The following is a 17,853-nucleotide window of genomic DNA, read 5'->3' on the forward strand; positions in this document are numbered from 1 at the left end:
ACTACCAACCAAAGCTTCCATAAAGTCTTGATTTGGTTACAGTGTGTTTAGTTGCTTGGTTATTTTGGTCTGAGTGTGACAGCACAGCTATGCAACACCCATGACCGTCTGCACATTCTTCCCTGTGAGATTGTATGAGGCTATCTATACTGTCACGCCTCATTTCTCAATTCAACTCAGGGAAACGACTGCGTTCCATAAAATGCAGAACAGAGAGACTGTGCAAGAGTTTTTTTCCTCAAGCCACCGCTTTTTAATTTATTAAGATATCTTTTTCCTTTACATCCTTTACATTTTATATTCTTCTCATATTTCTTTTTAAAATATTATTATTATTATTATTATTATTATTATTATTATTATTATTATTATTATTTTTCCTACACAGCAGAGAGCAGTTGCAACCCTCATTTCACTGCCACTTGTGCCAACACAAGGAAGCACGACGTGACAAATACAAATCTTGAATCTTGAATTCTTTGTTTTTTCTAAAGTGGAATGGGCACAATGGAGACGTCTGTGACAGAGCTAAAGACGGCACGTCAACACATCACAGAGATGTGTGTATCTCATATAGGCCTACAGTATATACGTATATAATAAGTTGACTCATGTATACATACTGTAACAAGTTGTTACTACGCTGTAGGGCTGCACGATTATGGAAAAAAAATCATAATCACGATTATTTTGGTCAAAATCATAATCACGATTATTAATCACGATTATTGATTTTTGCAGATTTTTTTGAAAATTATAACAAGATGAAATAAAACCAAGAATGAATTACATACGGGATGAGCAAAATAAAATGAATTGTAATAATTAAGTAAAGGCATTAGCATGAAACTTAAGTGGACAGATTTCTGGCCAGAAACACCAGCCTGTCAGTATGTTCTGGCTTCAAGGACGCTCTCAAAAGTAGGTCACTATTGTCACGATTAAATCACGATTAAAATCATGAGTTCGATTTCATTATTTTATCACGATTTTGATTATTTTTCGATTAATTGTGCAGCCCTACTACGCTGGCAACCCAGGTTTGATTCCGGCCCAGGTCATTTACCAGTCCTTCCCTGTCTCTCTCTCCCAACTCATGTCCTGTTTCTCCTCCACTACCTTGTCAGAAATAAAGTTTAAAAAAAGCCAAAAAACACTTCTGTCTTTTCCTGATTAGAGTTAGACACAGTCAGTATGAAAGACCAAGCTGACAAATAAATGAAGATAAGAGGAATATACTGGTAAGAGTAAGAGTATGAGACAAAAAATGCTATATAAGCCTAAAACAAGATGAAGAATTTTCTAAGCAAGCTCCACTGTGTGCGCGAATCCCATGAGGTAGTGATCGAAACCTCAACCAACTGTTTATAGTAGAACGCACTGCAGAGTAAACGTACATTCAGATTTAACGGCAGGGGTGAGGCACCAAATGTACAATGCCCCCTACGGACACAGCTCAAGTGGGGCTCTGTGGTTATGGAAACGATGACTTGAATTACACTTTTTGCGTGCACGTTGTACTCAATGCACAACAATGCACCTCCAACTGATCTTAAGAGGGTTTTGGTTTCAAAATTAGTTTTTCAGCTTGGACTTGACAAGTCTGCACTACTTAAACTCATATGATACAGGCCCTAGTTAAAAGTATAATAGCAATGACTACGTAGGTAGGTTGTACTGTATAGCAATGACCTTCAAATCAAATCAGACAAACTAGTTTGCAAACCTCAAATTCAATTTAAAAAATATATATGAAGAGTTAGCTTTTTAAACAATTTTTCTCGGCCAATAGACTTCTGATGATTGAATTTGGGAAGGAAAAATCAGAAAACATTGAATTGGTTAGTTGGCCCAATTCCACCTCAAAATTTTAAAAAAGCTCCCTGAAAAACATATTGACATGGCTCTTCATATACACTGATTCACGCGGCGTAAATGCGAAACAGCAAAACAATGGGTCAAGTATGACATTGGCACATGGAGAAACTATAGGCCTTCATTTCAGCCATTTATGTTTTGAGAAATTACATAAGATTTCACCCATGACATGTATAGTGGTAGGCCTACATTGTCATTTATTTAAAACATGCAGCGCAGTGAATCATTTCTGTTTGCAACACACTTTTCATTCGTCCCTCATGCAGGGGTCTATCCAATGATTTTTTTTTTTTTTAAAGAAATAGTAGCACAGATAAGAATTTAGGAGCACTGTGGAATTGTTAACGCACAGACAAAAATGGTCTAAGAGAGTATGCTATGCCTTTTCCCCAACACACATAGGCGTACACATTCTAAATGAGGGGTGCTGGTCACAGGGTCAGTTTTTCAAAAATCCTCCCATAAAAGGGTAAAAGGCTGAACAATATATTACACATTTATGTCTATACACATTCATTACTCATTTATTTCTGTATGCAGCCCGATGTCTCCTCTGCTGTGTAAATGAAGGCCTGTTGCCTAACTCATTATCATACAACTGTAAAACAAAGCCTGGGGAGTGTCAGTAAACTCATCCCAACTGAGCTTCTCACAAGGCTTTTTATTGCTCCCAAACCCGAGTTAACTACAACAACTTGACTGGGCTTTTGATCCCTCTGTCTTTCAAGCACTCATGGTTTTCTCTATAGGATGTCTTTACTCCAGGAGGAAAATGCGAAGGAAATCGTTTTTCAAATCGTTTAATAGAAAACGGAAAGCGTTTAAAAAACTACAAGATAAAAAAAAGTTTAATTTTTTTTTTTTTTTTTTACATTTTCGAAACTATGGGGGCCAAATTTAAAGTTAAGTTTCCTTAATGTATGGGAAACACTGTATATTCACAAACAATTCACCATACACATGTTCGCAGGGTCAGATCTCCCTCTCCCACTTACATAGCCCCCACCCTCCCACACCCAACCACACCCACACACACACACACACACACACACACACACACACACACACACACACACTCAAGATCAAAAACTAGAAAAGTGTAGGTGTCAAGGTGCCAAAGTCTCTTGCCACCGTGGTCCGTGTGACCCTCTTGAAACTGTGTACAGTAAGATGAACAAGAGATTAGAAAAGCAGCGCTCACTAATTTATAGATTTGGAAAAATGAACAGCACTCACCGTAATTCACGCAGGTTAAGGATCCCTGTCACAGCAGAGCATTACTGATGCTCTGAAAGTGCGTGTTTGCAACTGCTATATAAACAGTTCATAAGAATACGGACAAAACACAGCTCCCTTTGGTGTCACACTTGGGCCTACGTATGTTGAGCCGTTGCCAGTTGTTCATTGTTCTATATTTAGGCTCCTACTTCCTGCACACATATTTTCCACGTGTTAAAAAAGACGTAAAAACTGATTGTCAGAGATGGGCCTGATTAAAAAAGTGATTGTGAGAGATGAGCCTGACTATAGCGTAAGCCTTCCGCATGCTTGGTGGCAAAGCTGTTTTATTCACCAGTTCAGAAAAATGGGAACACTGATGATGGGCTAGAGCAGTGGTTCTTAACCTGGGGTGCGGGCACCCCCTGGGGGTGCGCCAGAGATTTTAGGGGGTGCAGAGAATTTTGTTTGTGTTGAGGTTGTGACCAAAATTCTGCTAGGGAACATTATAATGAGGCCAAATCAAAACCAAATTAAAACCTGTTTTGGTCCCCATTGCAAGGCATTAAGGTATCAATTAATGTCAAGCAAAAGTCATTAATACATCACCTCATTTAGAGCGTATACACAAATAAAGTTGGGTTGTGGGTGTGCAGCTTGTCTTGGGCACAGGTTCAGGGGTGCTTTGAGAAAAAAAGGTTAAGAACCACTGGGCTAGAGTGCCAAAACTTTTGTTGCCCACTTCATCTTTGTCTTTTCTTTATTTTTGACCTGTCGATATAGTTTCCCTGAATTGCATTCGGCTCCTGTGTGTGACTCATTCTTCTCCCTCCTGAACCGTTCATGTAACAGCTGATTTATAAAAGGGGTCATGTCTTAAGGTGGATTCACTTGGCGTGACTGGCGCTAACCTCCTTCATACCTCACTCGCGACGATGGCGCGCGCCGTCACGTGACCCAAAATGACGTCACACGCCCCTGGCGCGGCTGGCGCGGCGCGAGTTCGTGCACCCCACATCTTTTGTAACTTGGCGTGCGCCACCAGCGACCATGCAGGTAGGCAGACAGAGCAGGAGTTGCGAAGAGAGGCTACAGCTACTGTAGGCTACTTCAGAATGGATCCTGCATCATTTTGATGATAATAAAATGTCCTAGAGAGTTATTTTATCTTCTCCCTTAAATGTTGTTCAGTGAAACAATTGTTTACTTTGTTCAGAAGCACGTTGTGTTCGGCGATCTATTTATAAATTCTGCAACCAGAACAATGCTCTCACATGGTCGTGGAATGATCTGGTAATGTAGGCTACAACAAAATTCTATGTTTCATTGTGGTAAGTCATAAGTCAGACGTTCAGTAGCCCTACAGCAGCCGTGTTTCTATTTTAGATCTCTACAACCGCTGCATCTGATTCTGCCGGCGATTTCTGCAGTTTCTCTCATGAACAGCAGAGGGCACACTTCCGAAATGCAAGCAAAAGCCTGTAAATGACGCTTTTGACTACGAATGGTCTGCCACATTTTAATGGCTCTCGCGCCAAATGCGCCAAAGTGCGCGCGTTAAGTATGCAGAGGCTACAGGGTTAAAATAACATGAATGGGGCTGTGTCTATGTGCGATGACGAAGGCCGTCGTGGTCTAGTGGTTAAGGAGATGGGCTTTAGATCGGAGGGTTGTAGGTTCGAATACCACTCTGTCTCACTCCATGGCTGACGTGCCCTTGAGCAAAGCACCTAACCCCACATTGCTCCAGGGACTGTAACCAATACTCTGTACTTGAAATTACTCTAGGTCGCTGTGGATTGAATGTAATGTAATGTGTAAGAATGTAATAACAGACTTGTGTTGATCTTCAAATGAAATCTACAATTTGAACAATAGGGTTGCCCTATCTCTGCTATGTTGATAACACCCTGATGTACCTGACCACTGATCTGTCAATCTGTCACAACCTCAACATGGGCTCTGTCACGGTGGCCTCAAACAAAGTCCCAAACACCCTTGGCATCATGATTGATGACCATCTGTCATTTTGCTGTCGTCTGCCGATTTGTGGTGTTCAACATACAGAAAATCAGGCCCTATCTGACCTGACATGCAGTGCAACTGCTGGTTCAGGCCATGGGCATCTCCCACCTGGATTATCAAACTGTCTCCAGGCAGGTCTACCTGTTGTGCAATAAAACCACTGCAGATGGTCCAGAGCGTGGCGACATGTTTGGTATTCGTCACTCAACCCAAAAGGACTCATGTTACTCTTCGAGTTGCACTGGCGACCGCTGGATGCCCGGATCAAGCACAAGACCTTGACCCTTGCCTCCAAAACCACCTCAGAAATGACCCAAGGGCCAAGCATATCTGAAGGACATCTAAAGCCTACCAGAGTGCTATAATCCTCCAACACAAACTGCCTTGCCATGCCGCCTGCTCACTCAAAGTGACCCCAGTCAAGACTTTTCTTTGTCATTGTCCCTCCGTGGTGGAGCAAACTTTCAGGGGGCATCAAGACTCTCTAAACATTCAAGAAGGAAGTAAATACTCTTCTTTGCTGTGACTATTTACTGCTTGAATGACTGAGCTAGCCCAGACCAAGGGTATTTCAAAAGACTAATTTCCACTGCACGTTTTCCCTGTACAGCTCGACAGAGCACAACTCGGCCGCCACTTGTTGCTTTTCGTTTGGGCACGACACAGCTTGATTCGGCTCGAAAACCAGCCGGCCAGCTGAAACAAGATGAGCAGTTCTTTCTATCCGTAATCCGCGTCAGCTCGTTCTCACCGATGAATCAAACAAGTCCGACAGGCAGACAAAGATACGTCCAAAAGCACAAATATGAAGACAGTAACGCGAAAAATGGCGGCGACGATCATCATTTAAAGAATACGTTTCAGACGGACAGATCGACGGACAGATATACCCAGAGATGCTAGGACGCATTAAAAAAATCACACAGCTAATCAAAAATTACCACCAGGTCAATTGTCTTGGAATACTGTTTAGTTAGACACTGTATAACTTTGATATGGAAATCAAAGGTAGAAATCAACATTGTAGTATCCAAATATGATGTCACTGAAACTATTTAAAACCTACTTTGATAGATGAGATATCTATCGGCCTTAGGTCAAGTCAACTAGCTTACGTAAAGTAATGCTATGTGACAACACCAAAAACGTAACTGCAACCATATATACTCTGTCTCCGGGTAACACAGTTTGTCAGGGCCAGCCCGAGCCGAACTATGCAATGGCTGAGGGCCCCCATGCCACCAGTACAGAGGCCCCCATGAGCAGCAGCAGGAATAAATTAACTCTCCACCATTTTCCCTGGTCATAATCAAAATAGGAGCCATTATATATTGGGGGACACCTCAATGACATACCACTTTTAATTATGAACATCCTACAATAAACACAGACTATATTGAAGAGTAACAGTTCTGAAGCAAAACTAAGATACCATTGCATTGACCAAATTAACAAATGGATGTCTCACAATTTCCTCCAGCTGAACACAGATAAAACTGAAGTAATTGGGTAGATGACGTGACTTGTAAATTTTGCTGTCGCAGGCTCTTAAAATGAAGTAAATTCATGCTTTCAAAATTGTCAATGCTTTAAATGATTAAACTAATGACGTTGTTGTGAAAAAGTAATGTGAAATAAATCCAGATCTTAAATAAGTATACTTAATTTTGAGTCAAATGTCACATTTGTCCTATGGTGTGACTGAGGCAAGCCTGGTTCTCCATATTAAAACATTTTTAAATAAATAATCAAAGCTCAGTCATTTGTCTAAACAACCCTGGCATGTTTTTCAAGGTGTCTATTTTAGCAAGTGGCAATGCTTAATTTTTTTCCTGTTTTTCTGAGACCGTATGGACTTATGAAACTTTGTCACAGAAAACAATGTCCTGTGGTGTGACATCATATTTTTGGTTAATTCTGTGGATAATTATCTATTGTTGAAGCTCCAGCGGAACATAAATTGTGACTTCAGACCCTTAAGAACCCAATGGCAAGGGTGGATTTTAGGTTTTTCTCTCAGAGTTCTTCAATCAATCAATTATGTTTTGCTACCACAAGATGTATTAGTTGTGTTGTCCTTTGGTGTGACAGCCATAAAATACATTTTGACAATAGTGTATATTTTTCATATTTTTTTCTTATGTAGATGTATGAAAATACATATTACTAAAGGTGAAATTGTATTTCAGTTGGCAACGACATGGCTTTAAATTAACTCAAAAGCTCAAAAGTCCTATGGTGTGATGGTAAAAGTCCTATGGTGTGACACTTTGAAGTATCACACCAAAGGACAAACAGGTCACACCAAAGGACTAGATATCTGAGAAATAGGTTTTAAAACAACTGGTTGTACATTTTTTGTTTATTTTGTTGTTTGACTAGATACATATTGTGTATTCAAATTACTCATTCCTTTATTGGCCATTGGAATTTATACTTTGATGCATTGGTGATGAATATTTGCTGTTGATTCTAGATACTGTCAAAGGATATAAAATGTCATTAATGGTGCTTTGAAACCATAAAATACAACGGTAACAGTGAAGGAAAGATGAGTGAGAGAGTATAGAGAAGTATAGATGAATAAAGTATGCTGTGGAGAGCTCAATATAGCATAAATGTGCTGTCCAGCTTGAGATACCAAACAGGCACTGGCCACTACACATTACAGGTTCAATCGTGTGACAGTCATAGCATACCTACAAAGAGGGTGAGGTGTGATGGTCATGCCAACGTCACACTTCAGTATGAGTCTTATGAGCTCAGCTCTGCAGGCTAAATTTAATGACCGCATGGCTGTCATTAAGTGTTACGATAGGCTGATAATCTATGACTTAAAGACTTATAAGCATAAAGTGTAGGTCAATATTGACTACAACATTACAGTATGATCAAAAGACAAAATAATCATTTTGATACATTTGTTTCTGGCTCAGTTTTGCATTTCTGTCCTTTAGTGTGACATGAATGTCCTATGGTGTGACATTTTTAAAACGCTCAAATATTTGTTTGAGCTTAACAATAAATTTGATAAACACTGAATATTGCATTAGGGAAGAACACATTATCATCTCTGAAATGTTAGTATAAATTCGGACAATTTTGAACATTTAAAAAGAAAGATATCCCTATATTTCCTCGAAGGTTTCTAATAAGCTCACCTCTAATGGGGAAAAAAAATCCTTCAATGGTTAGTTCTTATTAAATTAAGACTAAAAAAAATCAATAAATAGTAAGAGTGTAACAATGTTCATTAAACTTCATCAAGCCATTTCTACATTACTTAATATATTTATTTCTTAATGTCACACCAAAGGACATATTTTCAGCAAATTGCTTTATCAACGTAGATAAATAATCAATTAATAGACCAACATTGTGACCACTTGGATTTTTTGAAAGATTAATTGCTGCACTATGTAGACATATACTTTTTTCCCTCATAAACAATGTTTTGTAAAAAAATCTTTTTTTTCCTGCCTAACTGTCATCTACCCAATTATATTTGGGAAAAGAGAGGAGAGACAAAAGATTGCTACTATCCTTGAAACGAAGGGACTGAAAAAATCTTGGGGTCCTCATTGACAGCGACCTAAACTTTAACAGTCACATGAAAGCCATTACTAAATCTGCATTTTATCACATTAAAAATGTCTCTAAATGTAGGGGCCTTATGTCAAAAAATTATCTGGAGAAGCTAATACATGCCTTCATTTCTAGTATGGTTGATTACTGTAACAGTCTTTTTACAGGCCTCCCCAAAAAGACCATCAAACAGCTTCAACTTATTCAAAATGCAGCAGCAAGGGTTCTTACGAAAACTAGATTGCATTGTCACAGAAAATGCTGGAAGCTGGCTTGCCTTTTGGGGCAGAGATGAAACAAAGTACTATTGAGAAAACAAAGCTAAAAGAAATGTTGGAAAAAATCCATCCACCCAGTCAGTAGTTATGGGCCAAGCAATTCAGCCATCTTGAATTCAGCCATCTTGAAAGTGTTGTAGCTCTGCGTTTGGGGGATATACTAAATGACATACATGGTATTTTAATTTGGCTAAGGAACACTGCATATGATATAATTTTGAAAATCAACATGGGTCCGAGTGGGATTTGAACTCACAACCTCCATATCTGTAATCCAGGACCTTTGCCATTGATACTAAATGACATACATGGTATTTGAAGTTGGCTAAGGAACACTGCATATGATATAATTTTGAAAATCAACATGGCTTCAAGTAGGATTCGAACTCTCCACCTCCATATCTCTAAACCAGCAGCATTCCCATTGAGCCAAGCAGCTGGCTGTCTTAAACATTCCAGCTAGACAATATCACATTGCATTGAAGAGCTGAACAATAGACTTCTAGAATTTTAGTGGCAGGTGCTCGTTAAGAATAGAATGTTGAGCGAAAGTGACCGTTGAGATGGAACCCTATATCGGCTGCACCTGTTCTGATTGACTGAATGGCAGTTAGTATGGTGCTCTAATGCAGAGGGCAGAATCAGAAACAGTTTTTTGTCTTTAGCTTGATGTTGCTAAAAAACTAAAAGGAATTGGCACGTGTCCTGCTCACAGATCGGAGTCATATATGTGATCTCTCTAACAGTCTTTGAATGAAGTTTATAGGTTAAACGGTTCAGTCACAAATGGACCTCTTGTGGGACATGCGCTGACCTCTTGAAAAAGGCACTTTTGGGAACAATGGAAACCTCCATAGACCCAGCCCTGTCGTTTTTACACACCTGCCATTTAAAAAGTATTGGGAGTTGGGAGATGAAACTTTGACAATTTGGAGACATCCCATAGAGCTCGCTAACAACGCGTCAACTAAACTTCTAGGTGAAAGTGTTGATGTTTTATGACCGAAAAAGCCTCCTACACTCTAATCTCTAGAGTGGCGGAACCTTGGTTCATGAAGGTTCTACCATTGTTTTCAATGGGGACCCAAACTTGCACAAAATCGCCAAAAACGGGAAAACGACAAGAGACACGGACAAGCCTATTAATATAAATGATCTCCAAGCCGAGCCGGTCGTTTTAGTGTTTGAACGGTGTCTCTATCTCGAAAGGCCTAGGAGGAGATCCATTTTCTATTTTTACTGCCCTGCACAAGACCAATAATAAAGAAATAAAGAGGACTTAGAGATTACTAGAATCGGGCCTTGCTCTGCAAGCCCGCTTAACAAGGGAGTTTGACCACATTACTCCAATCTTGAGATCGCTGCATTGGCTCCCAGTAAGCTACAGAATTGATTTTAAGGCAATGCTTCTTGTTTTTAAATCATTAAATGGAATGGGACCCACCTATCTACTAGATATGTTTCAGCTGTATGCGCCAACCAGGTCACTAAAGTCAACAGAGAAGAATTTGCTGGTGATCCCAAGAGTAAAAACAAAGTGTGGAGAGGCAGCCTTTAGCGTCTATGCTGCAGAGCTTTGGAACCAGCTTCCAAATGATGTAAAAAAATGCACCCACGGTTAATAGCTTCAAATCTAGACTTAAGACAAAGCTGATTTTAGATGCTTTTAACTAGCTTGCATTTTATATCATTTTTATTTCTATGTTTATTTCTTACCATATGTTTTTATATTAATGTTTTAAACATTTTTAAAAAATGTATTGCTCTTTTTATGTTTTTCTTTTTACCATATGTATTTAATCTTGGTGTTTTCAATGTTCTCTGACTCTAATGTCTTTCTTCTTTTCTTTGCTTGTTTTCTTTCCTTTGGCATTTTTTTTTTTTTGTGAAGCACATTGAGTTGTACGGAAGAGCATTAGGCTCAATAGGGGATATATATTTTCCAAATCTCTGAGAAAGGAACTCAGAATTTCTGAAAAAAAAGTCAAAATTTTCGACAAATAAAGTCAAAAGTTTTGAGGAAAAAAGTAGAAAATTTAAAAGTCGAAACTTTCGAGAAATAAACATGAAAGTTTTGAGATGCAAAGTCAAAAGTTTTGACATACAAAGTCGAAAATTTGTAGGAAAAAAGTCCGAAATATACAGAGGGCGGGCGGAACGGAAGTGACATTCACTGGCGGTCAGTCAGTGGACATGAATGAGACCAGTCAGATTGCCTGGGGCAGATGCAGAGGCATTTGTCTCGCATTGTTCTCGTCGGTTCAGCAGGACACCGGAGTCATGGCTGTGGCAGGTGAACAAGTTTTATGCCACATTATGTGATATTCAGGTATCACTGATTCTTGAAAGTTTGGCAAAAACATGTCCCTGCAGTAAAATGCTAATTCTGTTGAAAATCAACTAAATTTTCACGAACAAAATGCATCCAGGTAATGGCCAAGGGGTCTGTTACACAAATACAGTTGTTTGAAATATTTAAGTGTAATTTTATGACTTTTCATGGCTATAAACCTATCCACACCCTGTAAAAACGCCTGTCCCAAGAACTGGCATCATCATTTCAATTGACTTAAAATACAAAAATCACTAACAGAATTGAACAATATCACCATGATGTGGAGGACCATATTAAAGGGGTTCTAAAGATGTGCACATAGTGCATGTAAAACAATATTTACTATTATTTTCTGATTGCTCAAAATGTGTCCAGCATATTGGTCACCACCGTCAGTTTTTTTCTAAAAGACAATAAAATCAGGTATGCACAAGGTAATTTTCATTACTGAGGACCCCTTTTCAAACCTTTAGCTCTACTGCATACTTCACCATCACTGAAGCTCCTGTAAGTTTACTATTTTGTCCTCAATTTGTTAATTTGTTTGGACACTGGTACTGTCCCAACCATAAACTGTCAACACCGTCGGGGGTTTTAATGGTATTATATTACATTAATGTTAATTAATATATCCTTTCTCAGAAAAGGTATGAAGCACCCAAGAAACAGAGCGAAAATGAAATGGCTAATGTGAACAAGCAATGCATAATATGTAAAAGAGTGTTTTTTTGTCTCACACCGTCAGATGTCACCACCGTCAGATTTTGTTCCGCTCATCATCTTGTTCCATATTTTACTAAATTGTGCTGGATAATGAAATATTACTAGGCATGTTAGTAATAATTGTGATCCAAAATGATACTCTAGCCACCACTGAGGTGCATTTGGAGGTTTTTTTGTCAGAAAACCTGACGGTGGTGACATCTGATGGAGTTCACCAAAAACACATGTTTTACATGTTTTTGACATGTATTAAAAATATGAATACAATAAGTATCTACAGTTATGTTCAATTGATAAAGTAATTCACTTTAATACAGCAAACATATGCTTTTACTTCTAATTCTGTCTGCCACTGTTGACAAAACAAGAAAGAGCCCATTTTATGAAAAATGTTAAACATGGGGAGCTTGGCCAATACATTCACTGCACAGCCAAGACCTACATCTATGATAATACATCTCTATATTTTGGATTTGAACAACTTAAGACCTGTTTTGCCACATTTTCAAGAACCAGTGGCCTACTTCCTAGAGAATCTAACTAATTGTAACAGGTTGGACTGGGTCCCCTGTTAGTGTGAATGTTGTATTTGAAAACAGCTGCCCGTGTGGGCGAGGGCGGAGCCCTTCCAGTTAGTATAAATTGCCTACTATGTTGGCTGTTAGCCAGGTGTGGCTAACCTCGGTACCGGCAAAGAGGCTTGAGACAAGAGGGCTTACTCACGTCATAACAGCGTAGTACGAAATGATGGCGAGGGGAGTACGGAAATGTTATTCACTGTGGAACAGGTCATAGGACAGCGTGAATGTCTGTCAGCTGTCCTTAATTACCCCCAGCAATTACTGCTGACCAACAGCTGCCGTTACTTGGCCACAAATTATCCATCATGGTGTCGCCCCCACTGACCATGTGCAAGGGAGTACGAAAATGGTATCCATCGCACCCACTGACCAATGACCATGCGCAAGGGAGTTAATTTTCCATCCACTCGTGTCCTCAGGCAACGCCCCCGTACTACACCGTGGCCAATGCATTCCCCGCCAAGAGATTGTTCTTTCTCTTGAGTTTCTTTGGTACCGGTTGGCGCTTTGGGAAGCCCTGTACGCTGGGTGCAGTAGGTGATGTTGGCGTGTTGGGTTTTGGACCCATACTGGAGCGCGTACTAGCGCAGCTGAAATGCAGACGCCAGGTTGCTGCGTGTAGCCTAACCGGCTTGAGGGTAAGCCCTTCTGCACTGTGCACCTGGCGATACCCAATTATGTTTGTACTGTGGCTAACGTGATGTTGTTTCACTGCAGCATTACATGGTGAAGCAAGGGTCAACCGTGGACTTCCAGGCTCGGTCCAGTGCTTCTCAGTTGCAACTTAAGGTAACTTCTAATTTACCGTCACTCTGTGCCTGTGGCTTCCACGCCACACCTTGCACATTGATAATGGCATTTCCCTGGCATTAACCCAGTCTGTCTTGTGCTTTCTAGGTTGAGCACACATTGTCAATGGGCTGGGGTGGGGGGACGCCGTCGTCTTTTCCCGGTGTTTGTGTTTGTTATTTTGCCCTTTACCACCACGAGCTCTCTTAGTTGTGGCAGGTTGTTGTTGTTGCGCAGGCGCGCGACGCCTTCGTCTTTCAGCCATACGGTCTGACACGGTCAGCTCCAATCACCCACCCCTTAGGCAAGGGATGAGTGATTGGGGACTGGCCGGTTGAGATTAGTAGCATCATCGTGTAAACTTATTGGTGAGGTGTAGATCCCCTGAGTGGTATAGTAAACCCTCTCTGCCAAGAGGCCTGATTTGATAAACATAGGCTACCTCTTCACTGTGAATCATTCCAGTGTGCTGTGACTACTTTTGTTTATTTTGATTTATGTTTTGTGTGTACAGTTTTGATTGCAGTGATCATTAGCATTCACAGTGCAGTGTGTAGGTAACACGCTCAGTAAATTACCTGTACTAGCCTACTCAGTGCTCTCGCACTTCAGCCATCACTGTTTCACGATATCTACCTGTATTGACTTCAGTGGAGTTAAAACTGTTTGTGTATATGAACTCAAGTGAACTGCCTGCACATTTTGAATACAAATAAGACTGAAAGCAGAAGAAAATAAAAACTATTGTATGTGCAACAGCTGTGTCATCCTTTGTCATCTAGAACCTGTCGGGGAAAATTGTGCTTTTAACATCTGGGTTGTCTCGCCCTTTAACGAGACTGGCGTAGTCACCTTTTTAAAACCTAATTACTTAAAGGCCAACTTCCGATAAAACTCAGTTTTACTCACTCCTTTCGAAGATCGGACGGTCACCTCAAGTTAAACTCACTTGCGAGGCTCTCATAGCGGTGCGTCCACTCTCCTGGCTGTGTTTCCCGGTGTTTCCCAATTTACATAAATAATGCAGAGAAACGAGCGAATCATGAAAGCCTTTCTGTGTTTCGTCACGTCGAAAGAAGGCGTTGCCCACAAAGGTTTATATCGACCCATTTATCTAAAAACATGTCGAGTAATTTTTTTCTGCTTGTTTTCAAAACAAGCAACGTCTGGTGGCCCGAAACATAGCTTAGCTTAGCTATCAGCTGGTTGCTACTCTCAGGTACACACACAGCACAAAGCCTCATACATAAAGCCTGCTCACTCCGGTTGCTCCGTGCCTGCAGCTCGCCTAGGGGTCGCTGTCGAAAGAGCACAGCCCTGAATGGAGCCTGCACGCCTCCGTTGGCGCCCCTATAGTGCAATACCACCCGGGGAAGTGGCGACTCTGTTTCCCATTACATTCTCTCCAAGAACTGGAGGACTGAGCCAATCAGAGACGCGTTTCTTTGAGAGCAGGAGGAGTGAGCCAATCAGAGACGCATTTCCACGAGAAACACGGAACACTCTCTCGTTTCTCCACAAGCCACCTTGCCAGCTTGCAAAAACGTCTTGAAACAAAGCAACCAGAACGTTTTTTAAAACAGGACCAACGCGTAACACATTCAATAACAATTGGGAACACGGCAATATTAATTAAATGACGTTGAGAGGCCATCTTTAAAAGTCTAATCTTAGAAACCTTCCACTCTGCTACATAATGAGGAAAAAACTAGGGGTTGGCATAGATTAATTTTTTTAATCTAGATTAATCTCACTGTAATTATGAAATTAATCTAGATTAATCTATATCAAAATGGCTCATTCAGAATGCCGAAAAAAACCTTAGGGTTTCTTAAGACAGATGGCGCATTAGACCAGAGCTCATCTTTTTTTTCCAAAATGCATCTCATCTTCAAAAAATGGTCATGTTGACACTTGGTGATGAAAAAATTACAGCAATATGTGTAAAGTGTGTCCAATATGTTAGGAAGCATTTACAGTTATAAGATACTGAAATTTCAAAATGAACAGCGCTATAAGTTGTAGAGGCAAATACAGATAAATCTATCAAACATTTAATTTTAAACAAAATTACCTCAACAATGCAGCATTTCTAATGGGCAGAGAGAGAGAGAGAGAGAGAGAGAGAGAGAGAGAGAGAGAGAGAATCTGCCACTGACTGTTAAAAGGAGCAGCGGCTCCTTTAAGAGAGGGAGGAGCTCTGCGCGTAGTTGGCACAGCAGCCCTCATCTAGAACCTACAGCACTGGCACACGGCGATTTGACAGTTGTTCTCAGAGTTAGAATGCCAGATGAGTTACAACTCGACATGAATTCAGTTTGCAAAAAAAAGTCAAGCGCGACAACCGCGAGCTTTATTACCGTCGGACATGAGAATATCTCACTGAATCGCAAATGTGCGCGATTGCAACACAAACATTCAGCGAGAGTAGATATTGACAGTTTCAGTTTGACAATCTTCAAAATGCATAGGACTATCACACGGAATGTTTTGCAATTATAGCACAGGCAAGATTTCTGGAAGTTGTTTATGTATTCTATGCAATTGTAACGGAGGCTAACTAGCACAGAGTTGGCGTGGAACGTTGGTAAACCTCCCTCCGATAGCCTCATACAGTCTCGTGCCGTTGGGCCGAGAGACTAGTCTCTTGGCCCAGTGGTATCGTACTGTGTCTCCCATTGCCGAACCGTTGTAGTTGACGAGGTCGCACGTTCGATCCCCGAGGGGGGTGAACAGGTGCAAGATGACCTCCGTCACAGTGGTGCCGCTGACCCGGGATGGGAGTGAGGTTTAAGGGGGAGAGTGTAACGGAGGCTAACTAGCACATAGTTGGCGTGGAACGTTGGTAAACCTCCCTCCGATAGCCTCATACAGTCTCGTGCCGTTGGGCCGAGAGACTAGTCTCTTGGCCCAGTGGTATCGTACTGTGTCTCCCATTGCCGAACCGTTGTAGTTGACGAGGTCGCACGTTCGATCCCCGAGGAGGGTGAACAGGTGCAAGATGACCTCCGTCACACAATGCATGAGGAAATGTAGGCTATGTCGGGCTGGTAGCTACTCACACACAATAATGTCTCTCTATGCTTCACCTCAAACAATAACGTCTCTTTAGTCTACCACTTATGAAAAAGCACTCAAACAACAACTACCACGGCAGAGGGATTAATGTTTTCAGCATGCAAACACTTCATATTTAGTAGGTCTGCTGAAACAACAGGTGGAGAGAGGAGAAGCGACTGGAGCGCAGTCTGAAAGCGTCTGTCAATCAAACGCTATGGTCACGTGCATACCCAAACTCCAAACTTATGTTTTGAGAATAGATTAACGTGCAATATTTTTTTTATCGCGCGACAAGAGTCTCACATTATCGCAGCACGTTAACGCCGATAACGGCCCACCACTAGAAAAAACACATGCACAAACGTACTGTGCAGTGTGCACACACAAAAATTAAGTGTTTATGCAAGATGCCATTGACTTGAGAGGGCTATTTATTTTGTTAAATGAAGGTACTAATTAGGCCACTTTCACCACTGTCAGATTACTGTCACCACCGTCAGTTCAAAAGTCACCACCGTAAGAAGGAGTTTTGGACATTTTAAATGAATGTGCTTACAACATTTTCCTTAGGAGTTGTTGAATTATCAAAGTAATAGCCAATTTAAGCCTACACGAATATTTGTGAAATTACAAAAAATTGTTTGTTCTATTTAGGCGTTAAGTAAGCATCGTATGACGGTGCATAATTTAAAATTAGAACACATGAAACAGTATTAAAATAGAACAAAAGTGAATTTTCAACATTTAAAGGCATATGTGTGAACCAAAAAATACACATAATCACTTAAAAACTCCAGATACATATGCAAACAAATCAATACAATTTTAATTACTTTTAATTGTGTCTGACGGTGTTGACAAAAAACAAGGTATGATCGGAGAAAAGCCTGATTTCTGAAAAAAATACAAAATGGGGAGATTGGCCTTGTGCATTTCTGAAAAGCCAAGACCTTAGTCTACGAGGATATACCATATAATTTTGTAATTCACTTAGTTTTTTTCTGTCAACATTACAACCTGTTTTAGCCACTTTCTCAAGAATCAGTGGTATATGTGTCGAGAGGGACTGTGGTTGGTAATGTAACAGTGTTGCCGAGGATGTTGTCCGGCTGTTAGCCCCAAGTATTCGGCTAGTGTAGCTACTTGCTCGTGTTTTGTGGTAAGCTTAGAACTAGCCCTTGAATGTGAGCTTTGCTGAGTTCGACCAGACAACTTGGCAGCCTCCGAGGCAGACACCTGTTAGCAACCACACTCTCTCTCGACACATACTACCTGAATATCACATCATGCAGCATTAACTATAGCACCTGCAGCCATGGATCCCCGGTGTCCTGCCGAACCGTCAAGAAGAGTGTGAGTCATGTGAGTGTGTGACTTGACT

This window comes from Engraulis encrasicolus, chromosome 2, assembly GCF_034702125.1.
Source record: "Engraulis encrasicolus isolate BLACKSEA-1 chromosome 2, IST_EnEncr_1.0, whole genome shotgun sequence".
In the NCBI taxonomy this organism is placed as follows: Eukaryota; Metazoa; Chordata; class Actinopteri; order Clupeiformes; family Engraulidae; genus Engraulis; species Engraulis encrasicolus.